The sequence below is a fragment of the Balaenoptera borealis genome (genome assembly GCF_965194805.1).
Source record: "Balaenoptera borealis genome assembly, chromosome: 5".
Taxonomy (NCBI): domain Eukaryota; kingdom Metazoa; phylum Chordata; class Mammalia; order Artiodactyla; family Balaenopteridae; genus Balaenoptera; species Balaenoptera borealis.
The window spans coordinates 26984267-27003873 of NC_138862.1; the positions used below are offsets into that span (position 1 = coordinate 26984267).

General features: G+C 36.2%; 1 protein-coding gene across 5 annotated transcripts in view; it reads left to right on the forward strand.

Moving 5' to 3' along the window:
• LOC309628702 (uncharacterized protein) overlaps nucleotides 1-19607 on the forward strand; it is a 701358-nt gene that overhangs the window by 182454 nt on the left and 499297 nt on the right. The window lies entirely within an intron of this gene.

Here is a 19607-nt window from a genome sequence, read left to right on the forward strand (position 1 = left end):
TCAAAGAGTGTTCTTCCCATGTTTTCCTCTAAGAGTTTTATAGTGCCCGGTCTTACATTCAGATCTCAAATCCATTTTGAGTTTATTTTTGTGTATGGTGTTATGGAGTGTTCTAATTTCATTCTTTTACATGTAGCTGTCCAGTTTTCCCAGCACCACTTATTGAAGAGACTGTCTTTTCTCCATTGTATATCCTTGCCTCCTTTGTAATAGATTAGTTGACCATAGATGCATGAGTTTATCTCTGGGCTTTCTATCTTGTTCCATTGATCTATGTTTCTGTTTTTGTGCCAGTACCATATTGTCTTGATTACTGTAGCTTTGTAGTATAGTCTGAAGTCAGGGAGTCTGATTCCTCCAGCTCCGTTTTTTTCCCTGAAGACTGCTTTGGCTATTTGGGGTCTTTTGTGTCTCCATACAAATTTTAAGATGATTTGTTTTAGTTCCATAAAAAAATGCCATTGGTAATTTGATAGGGATTGCACTGAATCTGTAGATTGCTTTGGGTAGTATTGTCATTTTCACAATATTGATTCTTCCAATCCAAGAACATGGTTTATCTCTCCATCTGTTGGTATCATCTTTAATTTCTTTCATCAGTGTCTTATAGTTTTCTGCACACCGGTCTTTTGTCTCCCCAGGTAGGTTTATTCCTAAGTATTTTATTTTATTTTTTTGCAGTGGTAAATGGGAGTGTTTCCATAATTTCTCTTTCTGATTTTTCATCATTAGTGTATAGGAATGCAAGAGATTTCTGTACATTAATTTTGTATCCTGCAACTTTACCAAATTCATTGATTAGCTCTAGTAGTTTTCTGGTGGCATTTTTAGGATTCTCTATATACAGTATCATGTCTGCAAACAGTGACAGTTTTACTTCTTCTTTTCCAATTTGTATTCCTTTTATTACTTTTTCTTCTCTGATTGCCGTGGCTAGGACTTCCAAAACTATGTTGAATGATAGTGGTGAGAGTGGACATCCTTGTCTCATTCCTGATCTTAGAGGAAATGCTTTCAGGTTTTCGCCATTGAGAATGATGTTTGCTGTGGGTTTGTCATATATGGCCTTTATTATGTTGAGGTAGGTTCCCTCTATGCCCACTTTCTGGAGAGTTTTTATCTTAAATAGGTGTCGAATTTTGTCAAAAGCTTTTTCTGCATCTATTGAAGTGATCATATGGTTTTTATTCTTCAATTTGTTAATATGGTGTATCACATTGATTGATTTGCGTATACTGAAGAATCCTTGCATCTCTGGGATAAATCCCACTTAATCATGGTGTGTGATCCTTTTAATGTGTTGTTGGATTCTGTTTGCTAGTATTTTGTTGAGGATTTTTGCATCTATATCCATCAGTGATATTGGTCTGTAATTTTCTTTTTTTGTAGTGTCTTTGTCTGGTTTTGGTATCAGGGTGATGGTGGCCTGAAAGAATGAGTTTGGGAGTGTTCCTTCCTCTGCAATTTTTTGGAAGAGTTTGAGAAGGACGGGTGTTAGCTCTTCTCTAAATGTTTGATAGAATTCACCTGTGAAGCCATCTGGTCCTGGACTTTTGTTTGTTGGGAGATTTTTAATCACAGTTTCAATTTCATTATGTGTGATTGGTCAGTTCATATTTTCTGTTTCTTCCTGGTTCAGTCTTGGAAGGTTATACCTTTCTAAGAATTTGTCCATTTCTTCCAGGTTATCCATTTTATTGGCATAGAGTTGCTTGTAGTAGTCTCTTAGGATGCTTTGTATTTCTGCGGTGTCTCTTGTAACTTCTCCTTTTTCATTTCTAAATTTAGTGATTTGAGTCCTCTCCCTCTTTTTCTTGATGAGTCTGGCTAATGGTTTATCAATTCTGTTAATCTTCTCCAAGAACCAGCTTTTAGTTTTATTGATCTTTGCTATTGTTTTCTTTGTTTCTATTTCATTTATTTCTGCTCTGATCTTTATGATTTCTTTCCTTCCGCTAACTTTGGGTTTTGTTTGTTCTTCTTTCTCTAGTTCCTTTAGGTGTAAGGTTAGATTGTTTACTTGAGATTTTTCATGTTTCTTGAGGTAGGCTTGTATAGCTATAAACTTCCCTCTTAGAACTGCTTTTGCTGCATCCCATAGGTTTTGGATCACTGTGTTTTCACTATCATTTGTCTCTAGGTATTTTTTGATTTCCTCTTTGATTTCTTCAGTGATATCTTGGTTATTTAGTAACATATTGTTTAGCCTCCATGTGTTTGTGTTTTTTATGCTTTTTTTCCCCTGTAATTCATTTCTAATCTCATAGCGTTGTGGTCAGAAAAGGTGCTTGATATGATTTCAATTTTCTTAAATTTACTGAGGCTTGATTTGTGGCCCAAGATATGATGTATCCTGGAGAATGTTCCGTGCGCACTTGAGAAGAAAGTGTAATCTGCTGGTTTTGCATGGAATTTCCTATAAATATCAATTAAATCTATCTGGCCTACTATGTCATTTAAAGCTTCTGTTTCCTTATTTATATTCATTTTGGATGATCTGTCCATTGGTGTAAGTGAGGTGTTAAAGTCCCCCACTATTATTGTGTTTCTGTCGATTTCCTCTTTTATAGCTGTTAGCAGTTGCCTTATGTATTGAAGTGCTCCTATGTTGGGTGCATATATATTTATAATTGTTATATCTTCTTCTTGGATTGATCCCTTGATCATTATGTAGTGTCCTTCCTTGTCTCTTGTAACATTCTTTATTTTAAAGTCTATTTTATCTGATATGAGTATAGCTCCTCCAGCTTTCTTTTGATTTCCATTTGCATGGAATATCTTTTTCCATCCCCTCACTTTCAGTCTGTATGTGTCCTTAGGTCTGAAGTGGGTCTCTTGTAGACAGCATATAGATGGGTCTTGTTTTTGTATCCATTAAGCAAGCCTGTGTCTTTTAGTTGGAGCATTTAATCCATTCATGTTTAAGGTAATTATCGATATGTATGTTCCTATGACCATTTTCTTAATTGTTTTGGGTTTCTTTTTGTAGGTCCTTTTCTTCTCTTGTGTTTCCCACTTAGAGGAGTTCCTTTAGCATTTGTTGTAGAGCTGGTTTGGTGGTGCTGAATTCTCTTAGCTTTCACTTGTCTGTAAAGCTTTTGATTTCTCCATCGAATCTGAATGAGATCCTTGCTGGGTAGAGTAATCTTGCTTGTAGGTTCTTCCCTTTCATCACTTTAAGTATATCATGCCACTCCCTTCTGGCTTGTAGAGTTTCTGCTGAGAAATCAGCTGTTAACCTTATGGGAGTTCCCTTATATGTTATTTGTTGTTTTTCCCTTGCTGCTTCCAATAATTTTTCTGTGTCTTTAATTCTTTCCAATTTGATTACTATGTGTCTCGGTGTGTTTCTCCTTGGGTTTATCCTGTATGGGACTCACTGCGCTTCCTGGACTTGGGTGGCTATTTCCTTTCCCATGTTAGGGGAGTTTTCGACTATAATCTCTTCAAATATTTTCTCTGGTCCTTTCTCTCTCTCTTCTCCTTCTGGGACCCCTGTAATGTGAATGTTGTTGCGTTTAATGTTGTCCCAGAGGTGTCTTAGGCTGTCTTCATTTCTTTTCATTCTTTTTTCTTTAGTCTGTTCCGCAGCAGTGAATTCCACCATTCTGTCTTCCAGGTCACTTATCCATTCTTCTGCCTCAGTTATTCTGCTATTGATTCCTTCTAGTGTAGTTTTCATTTCAGTTATTGTATTGTTCATCTCTGTTTGTTTGTTCTTCAATTCTTCTAGGTCTTTATTAAACATTTCTTGCATCTTCTTGATCTTTGCCTCCATTCTTTTTCCGAGGTCCTGGATCATCTTCACTATCATTATTGTGAATTCTTTTTCTGGAAGGTGGCCTATCTCCACTTCATTTAGTTGTTTTTCTGGGGTTTTATCTTATTCCTTCATCTGGTACACAGCCCTCTGCCTTTTCATCTTGTCTATCTTTTTGTGAATATGGTTTTTTTTCCACAGCCTGCAGGATTGTAGTTCTTCTTGCTTCAGCTGTCTGCCCTCTGGTGGATGAAGCTATCTAAGAGGCTTGTTGGGAGGGACTGCGGTGGGTAGAGCTGACTGTTGCTCTGGTGGGCAGAGCTCAGTAAAACTTTAATCCGCTTGACTGTTGATGGGTGGTGCTTGGTTCCCTCCTTGTTGGTTGTTTGGCCTGAGGCAACCCAACACTGGAGCCTACCTGGGCTCTTTGGTGGGGCTAATGACAGACTCTGGGATGGATCATGCCAAGGAGTACTTCCCAGAACTTCTGCTGCCAGTGTCCTTGTCCCCACGGTGAGCCACAGCACCCCCCACCCCGGCCTCTGCAGAAGACCCTCCAACACTAGCAGGTTGGTCTGGTTCAGTCTCCCCTGGGGTCACTGCTCATTCCCCTGGGTCCTGACGCACACACTAATTTGTGTGTGCCCTCCAAGAGTGGAGTCTCTGTTTCCTCCAGTCCTGTCGAAGTCCTGCAATCAATTCTCACTAGGCTTCAAAGTCTGATTCTCTAGGAATTCCTCCTCCCGTTGCTGGACCCCCCAGGTTGGGAAGCCTGATGTGGGGCTCAGAACCTTCACGCCAGTGGGTAGACTTCTGTGGTATAAGTGTTCTCCAGTCTGTGAGTCACCCACCCAGCAGTTATGGGATTTGATTTTACTGTGATTGCGCCCCTCTTACCATCTCATTGTGGCTTCTCTTTTGTCTTTGGATGTGGGATGTCTTTTTTGGTGCGTTCCAGTGTCTTCCTGTCGATGATTGTCCAGCAGCTAGTTGTGACTGGTGTTCTCGCAAGAGGGAGTGAGAGCACGTCCTTCTACTCCGCCATCTTGGTTCCTCCTCCTTCTGTACAGTCTTTTTAATAAACATGAATTATAACTGCATTGATAATAGATTTATTTCTTCTGTCATATCCCCATATAAACAGCCATTAACTAATTTATTTTGGAAGATGAATGGCAAGCTATGAAATTTCTAGTTCAAAGTTGTGTTCAATTACATTTTTTTTTTTACAATAAAAAGGGTTATGGTCAAAGGTGTCAGAATAATTTTAACTGTGCTTGGTTCGTTTATAAACCTTCCTTTACACTACTAGCATCTATTTGTTTTTTAAACCACGAGTGACTATATCATATTATTTTTATGAAGAATTCATCTTTCATCTGGGAGTATGAATTTGCTTAGTTGCTTTTATCTTCTTAATCAACCATTTTTTCCCTCATGAATATATATATCATCTATGCATCCATCTCTTCTATAAATATACTATTTGTAAATAATAATTGATTTGTTGAAATGATTCAGTTTTTCTTCTTTACAATCCAGTTTAGAAAGTTTTCTGAATTTGAAATCTTTAGAGGCTTCAGTTTATCTCAATATAAAATGGAGGAGAAGTTACATTCTAATAGAAAATTCAAATTTTCCTTAGAAATTAGACTGACACTCTTGAGCTAACAGAAACTTTTGAAGCTAAAATTCTGAGTCCAACTGCCATAGAGCATATCAATTACAGATAAAATATTTTTGAATGGTCAAAACTAAATAGAATTTATGTTCTTTTTTTTGCTTCAGAATAAAACTATAGCTAATTAAATTGAACATTGTAAGGAAGGAAGAAAGATAAGGCTAACTACTGATATTTTCCTATATGACAAATTGCAGCTGCCTCAAATCCTTGTGGATTTGTCGAATTAGAAGCAAGAAAGGAAGGTAGGAGGGAAGCTAGGAAGGAAGGGAAAAATACATGGATATGCTATAGTAAACCTCCTCAAAGAGTGACTTGATAGCTCACAGAAGTGCTTTCAAAAACACTGTAGAAGTGGGAGGGAAGCAGGATTAGGGGGAGAAGTTGAACTGGGGTGCAGTTGCAAAGGGATCTCAGCTCTCCTATGGGGAGACCTGGAACTGTGATCCTTCAGAGAATTGCTAATTGAGTCAAAGGGACTGGGTCTTTATATCACTGCATCACTCATTGGTTGCAGTCTACCCCTGATGTGGCGAGCATGATATAGTGCTAGTGGCTTTCTTTGGCCAAGGGCAATTCCTGAAGAGGGACTCATCTGCAAGCCCTCGGCAATCAACACTCCCAGGAGCTGGCAGATGAGAGGGTGCTGAGTCAGATCTGGGCAGCACACAACCTTATCTGTGAGAATGGAAGACTCTCTTGACGTAAGTGAGCCTTGGCCTTTTAAAAGAATCTCTAATATAAACATACCATTGTAGACAATTCAGTAACTTCCCTGCCTCTTCTGCAGTGAGGGCCCTATGTAAATCGCTGTTGGATCTATTGGGTGGGAACTTGTTTAGATCTTTTGGGTCTCTGCCCCAGGCCAGTCCTTCCCACCTTTCCTTATAGGATGCTGGCTGGTCCTGCTTAACATGGAATGATATCTGGCAATGACTGCAGCTCATCTGATTTCTAATCATTGTCAATGTCTGTCTCCGTGTACTCCTGGATTCCCCGCTTCTGGGTCCCGTACATGTGAATGGATGCATTAATAGTGTATGAAAGGGAAAAGGAGTGAGATACTCTCATGCCTTCAATACCCTGATGGGCTTCTGAATGTTTGCTTTACTGTCAGCTGGTCATCTACCAGCTCTGGCCTTGCTGCAATGAGCTTGTTTCTTTGGGGCCTTATCTTACACCTCCTCCCCCCTCCCACCCCAGTCTGAAGCAGTATTCAGACTCATTCTGACTTAGCCCCAGACTTCCCCTGCAACATTAAAACAGTGAACATATCCTATACCCTGATCATGCTATTCATCTGTAGTTTCAAGTTGCAAGAATTTTGCGAGGCAAATTTCAACAGTGGAAAATTTGTGTGTCATATATAAAACTAGATGAAGTTTTGTGAGGTTTTTAACAGTTAAAATCTAGTACAACCTTAGCCAAGCTGAACTTTGTAGAGGTTGGGGCCTTTATTTCCGAATCTCTTCCTGTATACAATTAATTTTGCACACATTGAGAATTTATAGCTGTATTGAAAATGAATGGTTTGTTGGATTCTAAACAAAACAAGAGAATTACTTTGATCCATTAAATCACTCTGCTTGTTCTGTCTTGATTTCTGCTCAGTTACATCATTCACAGAAAAAGGGAAGGAGATGTGTTAGTTTGTAGATTCTCTTTTCTACTTATTCCCAGATAGATTGTTTGTTTTATTTTTTTATTCTAAGTTTAGGCTCAATCTACCACTTCAAGAGAAAAGATAATGCCCATATTTCCCAATCAGATAACCAGTAAAGGAAAAAAATAATCCCTATAGTGATAAAGATACACTTCAGAGGAACAAAACTATATTCTATGCATAAAAATAATTTGGTTATAGTGGCAAGACGGGAATAAAGACACAGACCTACCAGAGAATGGACTTGAGGATATGGGGAGGGGGTGGGGTGAGATGTGACACGGTAAGAGAGTGTCATGGACATATATACACTACCAAATGTAAAATAGATAGCTAGTGGGAAGCAGCCGCATAGCACAGGGAGATCAGCTTGGTGCTTTGTGACCACCTAGAGGGGTGGGATGGGGAGGGTGGGAGGGAGGGAGATGCAAGAGGGAAGAGAAATGGGAACATATTGTATATGTATAACTGATTCACTTTGTTATAAAGCAGAAGCTAACACACCATTGTAAGGCAATTATACTTCAATAAAGATGTTTAAAAAAAAATTTGGTTAAATGAAAAAGCTGAGATTCCACAGGAAAGCGTTTCCTTTAAGTTATAGATGGTAAGACTTTAAGCACTTGAAGTATATAAAAAATTCAGTCAAACCAGGTTAAGGGCAAAAAGAAAGCCATATTATTGAAGCCTTGAATTCTGAAGTCTTAAAAATATGAAGTATAATTTACCAGAATTATACCTTAAATTTATTCACTCGACAAACATTTAACAGGGAATTACCTGGTAGTCCAGTGGTTAGGACTCAGTGCTTTCACTGCCATGGCTTGTGTTCAGTCCTTAGTCAGGGAACTAAGATCCTGCAAACCACACAACATGGCCAAAAAACAAAGAAAAAAACAAACAACAACAACAAAAAACTGAACAAATATCCAATATAGATATACCATCACATTAGAAATGATGTGTTCTTTGTTGGTGGGAACGTAAATTGGTGCAGCCACTATGGAAAACAGTATGGAGTTTCCTTAAAAAGCTAAAAATAGAACTACCATATGATCTAGCGTTCCCACTCCTGGGCATATATCCAGAAAAGATGAAATCTAATTGAAAAAGATACATGCACCCCAATATGCATAGCAGTGCTATTTACAATAGCTAAGACTTGGAAGCAACCCAAGTTCCCACTGGCTTAAGATGTGGTATATATGAATATATATACAATGAAATGCTACTCAGCCATAAAAAAAGAATGAAATTCTGCCATTTGCAGCAACACGGATGGACCCAGAGAATATTATACTTAGTGAAGCCAGACAGAGAAAGACAAATATTATGATATCACTTATAGGTGGAATCTAAAAAGTAATACAAATGAATCTATTTACAAAACAGAAACAGACTCACAGACATAGAAAACAAACTTATGGTTACCAAAGGGGGAAGGAGAGGGAGGGATAAATTAGGAGTTTGGGATTAATAGACACAAACTACTATACATAAGATAGATAAGCAACAAGGATTTACTCTATAGTACAGGGAACTATATTCAATATCTTGTAATAACCTAAAATTGAAAGTAATCTAAAAAAAACCAACTAAATCACTTTGCTGTACACCTGAAACACAATATTATGAATCAACTATATTTCAATAAACATAAAAAAATAAATAGTGTGTTCTCGAGGGTGACATTTCCAATATAGCTGCTGAATATGTTCTTTGTCACGTTCCTCCCACTCCCCCAACAAAAACAATGTATCCATGTAGAAAAGTGCCTTTGTGGGAGCTGTGAGATCAGGATCACGTGCCAAAGGACTTGGGAGGAGTCTCGCTCACCCGTGCATTGGGTATGAGGCACATAGATCTCGCCTCAGCTATGGATCCTGCAGTGACCTGTGAATTGGCTCCAGCACCTCTTGGCTATGGTTCGGGAGCCCATGGAAAACAATGCCTTAGGCAATCATCCTCAGACGAGAAAAATGAAAGAATGCTACTTTATGCCCTTTGTGTGACTTGACTCACTTTATTAACTTTTTAAACAGAAGTTCTGTAATCTCTATAGCTTCTGCCAAAACTTGACTAAGTCTTGAGAATTCCTTGCCATGTTACTGTTGTATTCAACAGATTCAAAAAGAATTCTTTTATTTTGTCTCTTTCTTCTCCTTCATGACCCTTCCCTTGTTTATGTTTTTTTTCTCTTTCACCTCCTCTTCTTTCGTCTCTCATTTATTCATAAGCTTACCTTTATTTTTATGCTTCTCCATTTTTCACCATCTCGCCTTCAGTTTCTCATGTTTTGTTTTCTTTTTCTCCCATCCTTTTTTCTTTATTGGAAATGTATTACATTCAGGACACTGTTGTATATTGTAAGGTACACAAATATGATAAGAAGGGTTATTGCCCTCAACCAACTCATATTCTTGAATGGTAAAATTTCTTACCAGTACCTTTCCTAAGAATTAAAATAATTAAGTCAAAAGAAAACTTCTGGCATTTCTACCTAGACAATAAATAAACAATATTATTTTAATTGGGGTAGATATTTTCTAGAAAAACAAAATCATTTGTGTTCATTTTTGTATTATATCTCCACTTGCAAATGGTTTAAATTCATTTAAAACATCTGATTTATGCCACCAACTCTTTCTTTGACGTTCTGTGGACTGCTTAAAATCAAATATCCAACTTCACTAGAAGGAAGCTTAATGGGTTTTTGTCAATTACATTTTCCATTTTGTTCTTTCACATAAAAGAGCCACCTAAGAGTATTATCATTTACATGTTATTATCTAGAAATCCTTTATTTCTATTTTCTAATATAACAGGTTGTCAAGAAATGTGCAGATTCTAAGATTTTACCCTGCTTGCAAGTTGTTAGCCTGCCACAGTTTTGTGGATGCTGTCAGAAGATGCAAGACTCCTGGGTCAGAGTCAAAGTTTATTACTCCCAGAAATAGCAGTAGCCAGATGGTCATCACCATCCCATATCAGAATCATTTCTGTGAGACTAGGTCAAACTCGTTAAATGGAGGGCTACCCTTATATGAATCTTAAAAAGTTTCAGTGGCTACTGTTGGTGGCCAACTTCCTAAAAGGACCACTGAAATAATATGTTGATTAAATAAAATGAAGTTTATTATTCTCCAGTAAGGGAAACCACCTTCTTGACAGAATTTTAGTATCTTAGAAAAGGAGAGATCAAGGGTGGATATTTATAAGAATTTAGGGTCTGGTTTTAGGGAGTCTTTCAATAACAGGGAGCTAATTGGGATTGAAGGATCCTCTAGTAGTTTAGAATTAGTGATCACAGAAAGGTGAGGGTGTTGAATTAAGTTTTGATAATTAAACAGTTATTTGATAAGCAAGTAATTTGCCCTTTTGTGTTATGTATTGTCCACAGGAGGAGCTATTTACTCTGATGAGCAACCTATTGTTTTGAAAGGGGGCTAGTTGAAGAGTTGATTATTTGGATAAATGGATTTTTAGTATTCCTGTAACTTTGTCTTATTGGGCAAGCATTTCCTGCAATAGTAGTCATGTTCATATAGACAGTCTTAGTTCTTTTTTAAAAATTTATATTATTGAAGTACAGTTGATTTACAGTGCTGTGTTAGTTTCTGTGTACGGCAAAGAGATTCAGTTAAAAATATATGTAATAGTTTGCATCTGCTAATCCCAAACCCCCAGTCCCTCCTTCCCCCATGCCCTTCACCCTTGGCAACCACAAGTCTGTCCTCTATGTCTGTAAAGTCTTAGTTCCACTAAGGTATTTACTTGTAGGCAGTTTGTTCTCTCCAGGCATTAATATGTTAATCCAAGCACATTATTTAATTGATTAAATGGAAGAAAATTTGTGGATAGGAGAGATGAAGTGTAATCTGGTAGAATCAAAGATATGGGCCAAGGGCGGAGAGGTGGAGGTTAGGGCATGATGACAGAATATTCAGCCTATTTAGTGAATAACAGGAAGGAGTTGAGTAAATGCAGTGAGCATCAAACCCAGAATAGGTGGGATAACCCAGAATAGGTGGGATATAGGAGAGTTCCCAGTATTGAACCCTAGACAACAGGCAATGTGGAAGTAGCTTGCATGGCTGCTCAACGGCACCAGGGTCAGCTAGGCATACGTGGCATAATAAATAATTTGCCTGTTTTTTGTCCTGTGTTCCTGGCATGGAGCTCTAAACCCATTGGAATCTCCTGAGCGACAGGAATCTTTATTATGCTAACTAGGTGATTGATTCACCGGAGGCCCCTGAATAGCTTCTAGATAGGGGCTGGTCACCAGAAAGACCAACCATATGATTAGGAGGTTGTGACTTAGGGCCAGCCTGTCCTCAGGGGGAGGAAAGAAGGGCTGGAGATTGGGTTCAATCATGTGGTCAATATTTTATCAATCATACCTATGTAAAGAAACCCAATAAAAACTCTAGACACTGAGCCCTGTGGAGTTTTCTGGTTGATGAACACATAAATGGACCAGGAGGTACCTTTATAATAAAACTATATTCCTAAGTATAGCAGTTTTCAGAGTTCTGTGAGTTGTTCTAGTGAATTATTGAACCTAAAGTGGGTCATGGGACCTCCTGGATTCGTAGCCAGTTGGTCAGAAGTGCAGGTGGCCTGGGAGACCCTCTGAGACTTGCAATTGGTCTCTAAATTGCGAGCAGTCTTGTGGAAGACTGAGCTTTTAAATGTGGAGTTTGATGCTAACTTCGTGTCAGAATTGGATTGCAGCGCACCCAATTGGTGTTAGACCATTTGGGGTGGAAATGGAGTAGTACACCACTGAATAAATCAACATTTCCCTAGATATAAGTGGGAAGAAATTTTCAGCTGCCTTAGGTAGACATAGGAAGCAGGAACTGAGAAATATATTCGTAGTGAAACTAAGAAAAATAAAGGAAAGAGAAATATAAATTTTTTTTGTTTTCATAGTTTTCTTTAAAAAATCATTCAAGTCTATCTTATTTCCTTAAGAATTATCATCACACCACTTTCAGATTCAGAAATATTTAATATGATCTTTGTTTTTTGGTTTTGCTTCTCAGATAGTTTCAGCCTTTTCATAAGAACAAGTACAACTTTCTAGTAGTGTAAAGCTTAAATTTTGTTTTAAACAAAGGCAATATTCTAAGTACAACAGAACACTTCATAATTGACTTAATTTCCCCTGGTATTTTGATGCTTTAAAGGAAGACAGAAGACAGGAGAAGCAAAAGATGTATATTCAAAATTCCTACTAGAATACTTGCAGCAGCTTTAATCACTGGAGGGATTTTACTCCTTTTTACACCTGCAGCTATATAAAGCAGTTGTTCCCTAGCTAATTGAAATAAAATAATACTGAAATTGCCAGAGGTGAAATGTTCAACTTGCGTACTTTACTGCTGAAAACATGTCAGTAACATTTGAGATTTTTTTCTGTTTTATTTTTTTTAATTTTTTTTTTTGCTTCTTTAGCAAAGAGAAACGAGCTGTCACAGATTGCAAGGAGAAAGGAAAATAAACATAACCAACTCTCTTTGCTTCAATCTCATCTCATAAAATGTATAGAAATTGAAGTACATTTTATACTTATCCTTGTCGTTACCACAAAATGCTTAGAAAACCTAGTAAACAAGCATCTTTTTAAAAATTGACTCGTGAATATGCATCTCTGTTGTTTGTGAGAATGACTTGAAATAGAGATCTAGGTTATTTTACAGACTAGAGGAGGACTTGTAAATAACCTGTGTACTATTACTAGGATTATTCATTGGTATCAAAGAAAGTCTTCCCTGAAGAATGCTGCCATGACTTTATAGTTCACCATACCTTTATCAGAACTGCTGCTCATTACAAGAGAAGCTCACCAGGTTGAGTTTATGCAAAGGAAATGGTGATAAATATCATCAAACATAAAATTATTAGATGAAGAAGGTTAGTAGCTTTAATAAAGTGTGACATATATGAAATGTATTGATACATAAGACTGTAAACCATGTTTTAGCATCAATTGCTGATCCTCACCTGATTAAATTATTATATTGGGGTTGCAAAATAATAATTTTTCTGATTATCACATTCATTATATATTTATTATCTTGCATCCTTCTCCAAAGGAGATTTTTTGTTGATAGTCTTTAGAAATACAATTGGTATTTTATATTAAGCTCGTATCCTAATAATTTTCTAAATTCACTTATTTGTTCTAGAAGTCTTCATGTATGTATTCCAAAGGATTTTCTAAACAGATGACCACATTGTCTATGAATAAGGATAGTTTTTCTTCCTCCTTTCCAATCTGGAAGGGGTTTGTTTCTTTTTCTTGCCTAATTGTCATGCATAGAAGCCCTAGTACAATATTGATTAGAATAGGTGAGAGTGGACATCCTTGTCTTGTTTCTAGTTTTAGAGGGATAGCATTCAGTTTGCCACCATTAAGTATGATGTTAGTTGTGGATTTTTCATAGATGCTCCTTATTGAGTTGAGAAAGTTACTTTCTATTATTTGTTTTCTGCAAGTTTTTATTAGGAATAGAAGTTGGATTAATTCAAATGATCTTTTTTCCATGTATTGAAATGAACATATGCTTTGTCTTTCTTAGTTTGTTAATATGGTGAATTACATTGATTGATTGATTTTCAAATGTTAAACTAACCTTGAATTTCTTGGATGAACCCTACTTGATCACAGTGTATTATACTCTGTATATACTGACATATTTTTTTTTTTAAAATTTCATTAGGAATTAAAAGAAATCTAGGTTAGTGAGGGATACTGGTTAGTTTTATTTTCTTATAATGTCTTTGGCTTTGATGTCAGAGTAATTCTGGTATTATAGAATTATTGGGGGATTATTAATTTCTTTTTAATGTTTTAGGAGCATATGTATAGAATTAATTTTTTTCATTAAATGTCTGGAAGAAATGATCTGTAAAACTATTTGTGCCTGGAATTTTTTTTGTGGGAAAGTTAACTACAATTATACGTTTTAGTAGATAATATTTCTGTTTCTTCTTGAGTGGGTGTTCATAACTGTATCTTTCAAGGAATTTTTCCATTTCATATAAATCTCTGAATTTATTGACACAAATATGTTTCACAGTGTTCTCTTATCATCTTTTAGATATTCATAGAATCTACAGTGATGCTACCTCTCTCACTCCTAATATTGGCAACTGTCATCTTTTCTTTTATCTTTTTTCATCAGTCTGGTGAGAAGTATGTCAATTTTATTGATATTCTCAAAGAACCAGTTTTTGGTTTCATTGATTTAAAAAATTTTCTAATTTCTAGATAATTGATTTCTGCTGTGATATTTATTTTATTTCTTTCTCCTTTCTCCTTTGGAAGTTGCTGTCATCAAATTGAGATTATTCTTATTTTCTAGTATAAGTATTAAGTGCTTTAAATTTCTTCCTAAGTACTATTTTCATGGCATCCCACACATTTTGATATGTTGTATTAATTTCCTGGGGCTGCCATAAAAAAGCACCATAAAGTGGGTAGCTCTAAGCAACAGAAATTTATTCTCTCATAGTTCTGGAGGCTAGAAGTTTCAAATCAAGGTGTCAGCAGGGCCATGCTCCCTCTGAGACTCTGGGTAGAATCCTTCCTTGCCCCCTCCTAGCCTCTGGTGATGGCCTTAATCCTTACTATACCTTCGCTTGCAGGTGCATCACTCCAATCTCTGCCTCTGTCATCATGTGATGTTCTTCCTGTGTGTCTCTTCTCTTCTTGTAAGGATACCAGTCATATTGCATTAAGGGCCCACCTTATCCAGTATTACCTCATCTTAACTAATTATACCTGTAATGACCCTATTTTCAAATAAGTTCACATTCTGAGGTACTTGAGGTTTAGAACTTGAACATAATTTTTTTTGAGGTGGGGGGAACAATTTAACCAATTAACAATTGTATCTTTATTTTCATTCTGTTCAAAAAACATTCTAATTTGTCTTTTGACTTCTTTTTTTAGACCCATGGATTATTTAAAAGCATGTCTTTTAGTTTTCAAATATTGGAGAATTTTTCAATTTAATTTTTTGTGACTGAATTCTTACGGCCTTTGTATGTCTGAAAAAAATCTTTATTTTGACTTTATTTTTCAAAGACTTTTCCTCTGGGTATAGTGTTCTAGGTAGATGGTTTTATTTCCCCCTCAGTACTTTGGACATATTGCTCCAGTGCCTTCCCTCTTGCATTGTTTCCAACAGGAAATCTACTGTCATTTTTATGTTTTTTTAATCTGTATATTGCATGTCTTTTTTTCTTAGGCTGCTTTTAAGACTTTCTCTTTATCACTGGTTTTGAGTAATTTTATTATGATGTGCCCTGGTGTAGTGTTTTTCATGTTTCCTGTGCTAGGGTTTATTGAACTTTTTGGACTGGAGGTTTATAGTTCTCATCAAATTTAGAAAGTTTTGGAGGTTTTTCTTTCTCCTCTCCACGAGAGTCTGTAAGTACACATATCTTGGGTTCCCTGAAGTCTCACAGCTCACTGGTGCTATGTTCATGACTTGGGAGGGCTTCATTTCCTTTTTCTCTCCATGTTTCATTTTGATGGTTTCTATGATTATATCTTTATGTTCACTATTTTTTTCTTCTTCAATTTCTAATCACCATTAATCTCATTCAGAGAATTTTTCACCTTGGACAATGTATTTTTTTAATCTCTAGAAGTTTGATTTGGGTCAGATTCATTATATTGAATGATCTGTTGTCTCGTTGAATCATATTTTCCTGCTTTTTGCATGCCTGGTAATTTTTCAACTTTACTGAGGTATTATTGACCCATACAAATTGTATACATATAGTTAAGGTATACACTGTGATGTTTTTGATATACAAATACACTGTGAAATGATTACCATAATCAAGGAAATTAATTAATCCATCACCTTGTATAGTAACCCTAAAAATTTTTTTTGGTATGAACTCCCAGCAAATTTTAAATTACTATTACTAACTATAGTCTCCATGCTATACACTAGGTCTCCAGAAATTATTCATCTTATAACTGAAAGTTTGTACCCTTGACCAACATCTCCCCATTTCCCTACAACCCCAGTCCCTCGTAACTGCATTCTACTCTCTGCTTCTATCAGTTTGACTATTTTAGATTCTACATATAGGTGAGATCATGCAGTATTTGTCTTCTTCTGTCTGGCTTATTTCACTTAACATAATGTCCTCAAGGTTCATCCATGTTGTCACAAATCGCAGGATTTCCTTCTGCTTTAATGCAGAATTATACTCCATTGTATAAATATATCACATTTTCTTTATCCATTCATATATTGATGGATACTTGGGTTGCTTCCATATCTTGGCTACTGTGAATAATGCTGCAATGAACATGGGAGTGCAGATAGCTCTTGGAGATAGTGCTTATGTTTCCATTGGATATATGCACAGAAGTGAAATTGATGGATCATATAGTAGTCCTATTTTTAATTTTTCGGAGGAAATTCAATGTTGGTTTCCATAGAGGCTGTACCAATTTAGAATCCCATCAACAGTGTACAAGTGTTCCCTTTTCTTCACAACCTCACCAATACTTGTTATCTTTTATTTTGAAAATAGCCATTCTAATGAGTGTAAGGTGATAACTCATTCTGGTTTTGATTTGTATTTCTCTGATATTAAGTCATCTTACCACACACACATACACACACAAACACAAATAAATAAATAATGAATAAATAAATAGGGTGGGAGGAAACTTTCTGAGATAATTGGTATGTTTATGAGATTGATTATGGTGATGATTTCATGGGTGTATGCTCATCTTCAAACTCATGAAGTTATATACATTAAATATGTGCAGCTTTTTGTATGTCAATCATACCTCAATGAAGTGTTTTTTAAAAATACTTGATTGTATTTTTAGTAGGGTTTCAGAAAATATTGCAGTTAGATGCATGTGCTCAATCTGCCATCTTAGGACAGAGTCAATGTTAGTAAATATTAACTGTTAGCATTATACCAAATATTCTCAGGATAAAAAGATATTCTCAAAAAATAGACTTGTAAAACTTCAAATAAAAGGTTAGCTCTTTGCCCCTTTCTCAATTGAAAGTAAGGAAAAGTCATCATCATTGAAATTAGGTTTCTCACTTTCTGGAGAAACCTAATTCTCACATTCTCCTGAAATGGAAGCACATTTAAAGATTGATTATTTGGGGCTTTCCTGTGCATTATCACTTTGAAGATGGTTGGGCTTATGGAGTTGTTCTATTCAAGAACTCAATGAATATAAGGAGAATGTTGAAAATAAATAGCTTATAGTTCTTTAAACATTAATCTGTAATACCTGGATTTATTCTTTGTAAGCTCAAAACCCTGCTCAATCAATTTAGCCCTATTTTGTTCCAGGACAGATACACTAAATACTATGTAGTTGGTTTCTGCCAATGACCTTTCTAGTGTGAGCTTGAAATGCTCCCTTCTCTGTGCATCAGTTTCCATGGAATTTTTCATTCAAAAACAAAGCTTATCCATTTGTGCTAACCTGGATCAAATGTTCCCATCATTATTTTGCAGTGTTGTTTACATTTTCCAGTACCAGTTCAATCAAGTTTACAAAGTTTTGGCAGTCTTTGTAGGGAAAGCCGCTTAAGAAAGGAAACCAGTAATGTGTTACAAATTCTCCATTTAAAATATTCCTTTTCTTGTTTCTGACTCAACTGCAATCAAACAAAATAAGATTGCTTCTAAGAGATAGAGAGATTAGAATAGTGGAAATTTGTAACTCCTAAAACCTGTATCAACTGTAGTTTAGTTTTGATTGATCTTATAGGAAAGTGCTCAAACTTTCCTTTGATGTAAAGTTTCATTTGGAAAGTCCAGACATGCATCAATGAGCCTAGATGAATTTGCTATTTTGTCATCTGGCAGCAGTTTGGCCATTTTCGTTGAAATGATGTTGGCATTTTTTTTCCTTGTGGATATTTTTACTGTGTGTTGCCAAGTACCAAAAAGATAGGTTCTTCCAAATTCCACGATACTGTATGCTTACTGTGCAAATGATGTTTTCCCCTAATCTTCACCCTAATTCAGGGAACTTAAATCTCATTTGTTAAGTCATTATTGGGAGAAATAACTCCTTCATTCTTTGTGAGTCTGATTTAGGAAAAAGGATATTTTATGTCTCCCTTTAATTAAAAAAATAAAACTGACCCTTCAAAACAAATCTGAATCTAATATAATTTTATAATAAAAAGGAGAAGCTGCAAGGGAGATTTTATGTATGGTTTCTAAAACTATACTTAGTTACAGAGAGCAAATACTCTCTTTTTTTGAGCACTTATCCCATGAAACTTTGTGAGTGTAAGAGAGTAAAGAATCAGAACAAATTGAAAAATAAATGTGGGGATGGATTTATTTTTTTTTTAAGGCACTGCCATGAGTTTCCTGGCTCAACTAGTGGGAGATGTCAAGCAATAAACTGAAGTAAACAAACACTGAAACCAAATAAGAACCATAACTTATGAAAGGATATGTTTTAGTTTGGGAGAAATGTTGCTTTGGCTGACGAGACCCTGTTGTTCAGTTTTGGCGTTATAATCAGAGCAAATATATTGACATGCAACCTGACATGCATGTACAGCTTTTCAAGGTGACTCTCACTAATATTGGACATTCTTGGTTGCTTACCAATCTAAGGAGAGGTTAGCCAAAGACTCAAGCTTCGCTAAGACCACCTGAAATATCAGACCCCACCTTTTCTCTGAGTTTGTGCTGCTATGATACAAATGCAGGAACTTCACGGGGATTGTGTGGAGTGGAGGGCAGACGGGAGAGAGGAAGGGAAAAGGAGGCAGAAGAAAATGCAGGTCTTCATCAGATGAAATTAAACTTTCCTTTCTTTCTGTGTTCTGAATGGATGAAAAAACACAAAGCAATCACATCAGTCACCTCCTAGCCCAGATATTTTGCTTTTGCTGCTTTTAGCCAGAACACATTGTGATTTTCTGTAATAGTCACATGTTGCCAACCGCAATGGGTGTTTTGGGTCTTTCTCAGATTTTAGTTTAAGGCATATACAATATTTTGAGAATGCCTGTGCTAGAAGATTAGTCTAGTTCCAATATTAGCTCCAAATTTATACTATAATATTTTGCATGGCAGGCAACTATAAAAATTCATTCCGTGACATCTTGAAGCTTTATGGAAAATTCTCACTGATTTTAATGAATCTTTTTGTTTGGAGATTTTGGGGTCAAGATGATGGGTCCTGCTGAGATCTAGCTGAACTAACATGCTTTGAAAGATTCCCACAGATGTTTATTAGGATCAGCTAAGTGATTATATGCTTATCAGCAAAACATTCTTAACTGTCCTCCTGAAAGTTGTGTCAATTCCTTTCCTGTGAGTCACTCAAACTCTTTTTTTAAAAGTTAAATGTGAGTATACTGAACAGAGATGGTAAGGAGTCTCATGTGCTATGTAGAAACTCACAGTTATTATTTTTAAAAATTTATTTATTTTATTTATTTTATTTTTAGCTGCGT